This window comes from Haliaeetus leucocephalus, unplaced genomic scaffold (assembly GCF_000737465.1).
Source record: "Haliaeetus leucocephalus isolate CR32 unplaced genomic scaffold, Haliaeetus_leucocephalus-4.0 Scaffold555, whole genome shotgun sequence".
Taxonomy (NCBI): domain Eukaryota; kingdom Metazoa; phylum Chordata; class Aves; order Accipitriformes; family Accipitridae; genus Haliaeetus; species Haliaeetus leucocephalus.
Genome location: NW_010972991.1, coordinates 3,877,774 through 3,884,967, shown reverse-complemented (window position 1 = coordinate 3,884,967; position 7,194 = coordinate 3,877,774). Strand labels below are relative to the sequence as shown.

The window sequence follows — 7,194 nt, the reverse complement described above, 5'->3', positions numbered from 1 at the left end:
GCCCGGGGGCGGGGCAGGGCGAGCCGGGGGTGGGAGTCTGCGCCGCAAAGGATGCTGGGAGTTGTGTCCGCCCGCGGCGCCCTTCGCCCTCCCCGGCGGCGCTCCCGCCCTGCCCAGGCGGCCCCTTGCCCCCGGGCCGCCGCGCCGTGTCACGGGAGCGCCTTCTGCCGCCGCGGGCCCTCGTCGTCCCTCGTGTGTGGGGAGGGATGGGCGGAGAAAGGACGCGGCGCGGCTCCTCGCAGAACTACAGCTCCCGGCGTGCGTCGCGCCCCGGGCAACTTAAGGGGGGGGTGGGGGGAAGATGGCGGCCGCTAAAGCGAGTCGGAGAGGTGGCTGAGGTGAGTCCGGGGCAGGCGGGGAGCCGTCCCTTTGCTTGTCTTCACCTTCGCAGCCGTCTCCTGTTCCCGTCCTTCCGCTCCCTTCCCCGCTCTCCGCGTTTGGGGGCGAGGAGGACGCGCCAGATGGGCGGGCGCTGGGGGGGGGGGCAGCGGGAGGCTCGGGCCGACCCGCCGCGGCGGGACCCCTCAGGGCGGCGGGGGCGGCCGGCGGAGGCCGGCGGGAGAAGAAGCCGGAGGCCCTCGGCTCGCAACCCGGCGCCCCGCACGCTGTCAGCGGGGCAGCCGGCTGGAGGCGCCTCTGTGGGCGCTGCTGAGCGCTGCTCCCCGCCGGCGGGCTGTCCGTCCGTCCGTCCGGGCGGGCTGCTCACCGCAGAAGCTGTCCCGAGAGGCGTGTGGTAGCGAGCGGGACCCCCCCCACCCCCTTGCCTTTCCCAGGAGGGGGCTTGAGGTCCTGCCACCGTTGAGGGGAGCCTGCGGGACGCTCCTCCGGAGGTAGAGGCCTTCCGTGAGGCAGTCATAAATCAAAACCTCGTTGTCGGTCGTGTCTGATGGGGTCAGGCGTCCCGCTGGCATCAGTCTGAAAGCAGCGAAGCGGTGGAGGGCTGCGGCTTTGGGATTTCCCTAAGCTGGTTTTCCTCAAATGGACCATAACGCAGCGAGGTATTGCTAAGCATTAACCGAACACAATGCAAATTTACAAAAGGACTACACTGCGAGCTTTCTTGAATAGCTTCATCTTTTACTTTAAAGTTAATTGTGCAGCAGGAGCCGTACTTTAGATAATTGAGGTGGAGGTTCACAAATCCTGTTACTGAGAACTAATTATAGTACAACTTCTTTTTCGTTAAGCTAAATACATCTAGGGAGGTATCCCGTGGTACTTTGAGCTGAGATACTAGGAAGAAAAAAGATCCTGGCGTCGATTGAGATCTCTGTGCTCTGTTGGAGAACTTGTGGAAGAGCCTGTAACTTAGAACCAGAGATTTAATTCCTATATCAAAATCAAGTTTATTAGCCCAAATGTTAAACTTTGTAAAGCTACATCAGATGTTTGCTGTGCAAATCGAGTAGGTAAGCTAAAATCGAAGTAACAGCCAAGGCTTTGGGAAGATGTAGGTAATCTTCCACTTCCTGAAGCCTTTGTGACACATTCAAAATAATTTGAAATGTTTTCTTGGGTAACTTTAGTATTCAGGGCATCTTGCTGGAAGACTGGGTATATGGATGCTCTTGAACATGTGCCAAAATTTCCCTGAGAAATTGGTGGTTTGGGGCTGAAATCTTGGTTGTAATGCCCTGATATGTGTAAAGCCTTACGCATAAGTTTTATTTAAGCCTTTTAATATTTGTCTAAAAAAAAGCTGCTAGAATGGGATTTATTTCTGATTCAGGAAAAAAAAATCACAAAAATGAGAATTAAAATATAATTTGTAATTAAACAACTTTTAAAATTAAATATTTAAGTTTGGCATCGTGTTATGAAAATGCTTGCAGTTAATGATGAACGTTAACTTCTCTCTACTTCTGATCCAAACTTGTTCAGGAGAAAAGAATAAACAGATTTTATATTACATGCAAGTGGAAGGAGACATTAGAAAACTAATCAGACTTGGCAGCTGAACTTAAAGTATAATGAAAGGGGATTACACTTCTAATCATGAAATCTAAATTGTCGGATGTACAGGTTAGAAACAGCTTTGGTTGATATTAGTGGCTTTTAACTGCCCAACCTAATTGCAGTGAAGTAATTCTTGTAAAATTACTGTGTGATTTTCAAAAAAAAAATTGAAGATTTTTTTTTCTTTTTAATACATAAAGTTTTCTGTAGTTGGAATAGAGCAAAAAGTATCTATCTGGATTTTTAACCCACCATTGGCCACATATATATCTAGTCATAGGAAAGTTGCTTTTAATTTTGCCAATGAAATGGATATTGGGTTAAACTAGCCTTTGAGATTGTAGGAAGGATTGCTAAGGAACACTTATTTAATGTGCAGATTTTTTCTTGTCCTAAAACCATCTGCTCAAGACTGAATTCTCTAAGGTGAGGCAGGACAATTGGCCTTTTAGATGTGCCTGTTTACGTGAACTCTTGGGTGAGAGAACAGGGTAGCCACGTTAATATAGCCAGGCTTATGTGTGGCATTGTTTCTCTACCTGAGAAAGTTAATTCAAAATAAAATCAGGTACTTTCACAGAATTGCACTGTGTTATGTAAATCCATTTTATATTGCATTTTTTTGATTCTGGAAATTGTTGTTGGAGACTAACTGTCTATATTTAGGAGTGAGCCTGTGACTTATTAATCTTGCATTGCATTAGCCATTTGCCTACCTTCAAAATGAAAGGCATTGATTAATTTTTCAAATAGGATATATGAGTGGGGAACCAAGTGATGTAAAAACTTAATGTGCAGTGTGTTTTTAATTTTTCAGCTCTTGCCTGCCTGGCTGGGTTGCCTGGATTGTCTTAAACCTGTACTCTTCTTTGGCTTAGTTTGGAGGAATGGGTAGGTGCCCAGCTGGCAATTTCATTTTCCATACTCAAAATCAAGTTAATAATTTATAGTGTTGCATAATAGAATAACATAATGATGGACTTATTAAAAGAAAATACAAGACCTCAGTTATGCTGACTTTCTGTTTCTTTACCTGTAGCACAAGGATATATACACTTTTCCATTTTAGATCTTTTACAGAAATCTGTTGTTTTAGAGCAGACAGGAAAAAGATATCTACTCTTCTGTTTGGCTTTCAGTCCCATTTATAGAATCTCTTGATAATAAGAAATAGTTTCTGCTTATAAACTATCCATTAATTTCAGATCCCAGGTTATTTAAAGTAATGACAAAAAAGTCACATGTAAGCATATAACTGGAGGAAGATGATGAGAACGAATAACTAGAACAAAGTATATTTTTATTCCTGTTAGTGCTGCTTGAATCTGATAGAACAATAAATTGATCTTGGATTTCCTTGTCCTAGCCAAATTGTGTAGAATCTCCTTAAAACTAAACAAATTTTTTGTTAAGAAAAAGGACCCTTATGTGTCATACAAGTGCTGATCTGCCTTTTCAGGTGCATACACTAGCATTGTCCTTTGATTATACCTGTGTTTAGAATTACTATTATATCCTTAGGAAAACAAAATTACTTTCAGTCCTCCACAGACAAGTAGGCATGACTCTTACTTACCTCTTCAATATCCAGGAGTCAGTTGCTTTGGTGCAGGAGACATTGTACAGATACATAACATCCTTAACTTGCTTCTGGTGATCTGTCAAATATCTCAGAATGACAAGTAATATGTTAAATAGTAACTATTAGACTATTTACGAAAACTAAATTATATCTCATGGTTTGCCATGTCTCTTTTTTTAACTGTACCCAAGTTCTACTTCATCAAATTCTGGATATTTTTTTTTTTCCCTCTTGATATGTAAAATTTAATTCAGTGACAAACAGCAGAGCAGACTCATGGTGGGAAGCTTCTTATTTTAGTTTAGTTCTGCTTTACTGTAACAGCATCTGTGAACTAAACTTTACCCTAGGCCTAATGAGCCAATGATTGAACCTTTATGAAGTGGAAATTGTGTAGTTTGTTCTGCATATAGAAGCCAGGCCACCTTCATATTGAATTTTTGGTCCTGTTACAGGTCATAAAATGATTAGAAATCCAGTGAACTACTTAAAAACAAACCCAAGAATCTTCACTTTGAACACCTGTCTTAGTTGCTTATACAACTTTTCTAGTAATTTCTGCATTAATATCTTGTGAAGTTAGTTGATTTTGCTAGCAGCAACAGTGATAATGTTCTAATAAAATTCATTGAATTCCTGATTGCTAGTGTTGGTCAGTAAAACGCTCTGAGTCTCTGGCACTTGACTCCCTTGAACTTCTCATCAGGCTCTTTTTATGTTCTAATATGTCAGTAAATCTGTCTTCTGTAGTCTCTCAGCTAAATTCTTAACTACACTCCGAATTAGATATTTCACTTTTCCATGTGTCTCTTGAACATCGCAATCCACAGGAGATGGTTCCTTTTATAAAATTATGCTGCTTCTAACCCCATCCTTGGAGAGGGACATAGAGCTTTCTGATAGGATAGGGTATTTTAAATAAATTACTTTGAAGCACTGTTTTTAATCACGGTTGCCTATTAGCAAATTGGAACCTTTGACTGAAATACATACACAATGAGAATAAAGTTTATTTTTAGCAACTATGAACATATTTTGTGACCAAATAAAATATTTATTCTCACATTATCACTGTCTGGAATTATAGGGTTTTGGTGTACATATATAAACAACTATTAGCTGATTTTTAAAATTTTTTAATTTTATCATTGAAAACAGTAACGCTCAATCTCTTTAACTGAGATTTTTTTCATATTAGTGAAAAGGTACATTTGCAGGGAGTTTGCGTTTGGTAGTTAATAAAATCCCAATGTGCTGGTTTAGTATAGAAAAATCTTCAGATGATTTGCATTTTAATACTAATTAATTAGATGGTAGATTAGGCTATTTTTATCCCCAGAATAGGTTGTTGTAACTTCAGTTGAGTTAATTGTATGAAAATACCTAATTGCATCAAAAATCCTTTGAGCAGCTATTGTTTGTAGTAGTTTGCTCTCTGATCTAAAATCTATATGTTTTGATACTGGGAGAAAAATGTCCTAGAAAATGCCACACACAGATTTTTCAACATCATTTTTCTTTTTATAGGACAGAAACCTTTCACGGGCATTTTCACAGAGAAGGGCTGTGATTTACGTTTGAAGTAGTAGTATCATGTAGGGCTACACGCCATTTAGCATTGTAAACAGCGGCAGTTCGAAAGGTCATACCAATAAATACAGAGAAAAATGTTTACTCGGGCATCAAATGCAAGAACAGAATGACTAAATTTTAAGAACTGGAAAAACCTACATATAGTCTGGTCAGATAAAATGATATCTGGGTTTCTGTGGTAACAGCCTCTGATATTGGAGCTGACGAATGTGACTTTGGCTCATTCTGCATAAGTTTCTATGTATATTTGGACGTAAATTGCCTAAAACTATTGTCTTGACTTAATTTTTTTTTCTTTATAGCTTACTGTATTTTTGCAAAATAGAAGACAGATTCCTGATTAACAATGCCTCGCAGTAAGTATTGTTACCTTAAGTACGTTAAGATGGTATTTAGGGGTGTTTACTATTACAGTATTTTCTTTGGAGGTTAAAAATTCTACCAAAATTAAAATGGAAAAAAAACCCCAGATTATGATACTTGCTGTCATTTTTAAGATACTTAAGATCTCAGTATTATCCAGCCTCTGCCTTTGTAAATCTCTATATATTTTTCAAAGGAACCTAGTATGGGCTTTGCATTTTTCATTTCAGTAAGAAGTTCACAGTTTAACGTTGATAATTTTGTGATTTAAAGTATGTTCTGAAATAGTTGTATTTGAAAAATAAAAAGATACTCTGATATAGCTGTAATCTTAGCTTTGGAAAATTACAAATACCGTTTATAGAAGATAGAATTATTATTTAGGATATAAAGTGATGAGATTTTTGAGGCAGATGTTTCCAAGAATCAAATTATTTACCTTGCAGAGTAGCAAACTTCTCTTAACATAAAGGTTCAAGTTATGAAATGTATTATAATAATATTAATTCCAACTAAATTTTTTTTAATTTTTCTATTTAGAAAGATCATGCATGGTGTCTAGTAAAATTACTAACATCAGTCTTTGGATAAAGCTGTCTGCTTTATCCAGAGGATAAAGAAGTCTTCATAAAGTTACAGTACCAATCATATTGGGTGCACTTTAATTATAGGTTTGTAACGAATTTCACAAATATTTAATTTCATGAGGAAATGTTTGAGCTTTTTTTTTTTTTTTTTTTGTGGTGACTTAAGATTTGTAATAAGCTGTGACTACCAGGTACTTAAAAACGTCTTACAGTAATTCTGTGTTGTGTTGTTTGAACCACTGTCGTGTGAAATACCTTACTGTAAGTATTTAGGTGTTTTCTGCTTTTGTGGTAAATAGTTGAAATTATTCCCCTATATGGACATGAGTTTTTGTAACAAAATGGTGGCAAATATATATGTATTATATTTACATTAGAAGCAGCTGGCATAAATTGTTCCAGCTGCACTATGGTTCAACTTTTGTAATACAGTGAACTGCTGCTGTGTTTCAGTTGCAGTGTTTTGTACTATTAAGGCCTGTATCATGATGCTCACTTTTGCTGTGGTTGAGCGTGTGGGTTTTTTAAACAATTAAACTGGAAAAGTAAGATTTTTTTTTTCTAAACCAAGTATGCTTATATTCAGAGTCATTATTAACACTATTTACCCTAATGCATGTAGAGTCTGCATTACTACAGAGTCAGATGGAACTTAAAGGAGACCAAAACAACGATTGCAATATTTATCTGTAGTGAGACATTCAGAACTATGCAGCCATTTATTTCTCTTCTGTGTATATTAATGAGTTTAAGTGTATGGGTGAAAAGAAGGTAACCTAACATATGTGTGTGTATTGCAATTCTTAGAAAATAACAGTACTGTCTTAATAGTTTTCTTCCAAAAATTGTGGTGATGAAGAAGTCCGATTAGATTTTAATGCAAGCAAGCATCACATTGTGGCTAGTTGTGCTTTTTATCAACATGCACGGAGATAGCCTTCAAGACTTCAACTTGGTTGCATGTGAAAGGGAAAGCTTCTGCCTGCTAATTTAAGATTCTCTAGAGATTCCTCAGGATTCTTTTCAGAGCATATTGACGAAACAGGTTTCTACTATTTAGTGTTACCTTGAAATCTTAACAGTATTTGTCCTTGGAAAAACTCAGCTGTTTGT

General features: G+C 38.8%; 1 protein-coding gene across 2 annotated transcripts in view; it reads left to right on the top strand.

The window, feature by feature from the left end:
• The first annotated feature begins 292 nt into the window (after positions 1-292).
• Positions 293-7,194, top strand: part of EFR3A (EFR3 homolog A (S. cerevisiae)) — a 90,084-nt gene continuing 83,182 nt past the window's right edge. For both annotated transcript variants that reach the window (XM_010576915.1, XM_010576914.1), the window contains exons 1-2: positions 293-338; positions 5,434-5,487. The gene's annotated coding sequence lies outside the window, so the exon portion shown is untranslated. The remainder of the gene's footprint in view (positions 339-5,433; positions 5,488-7,194) is intronic.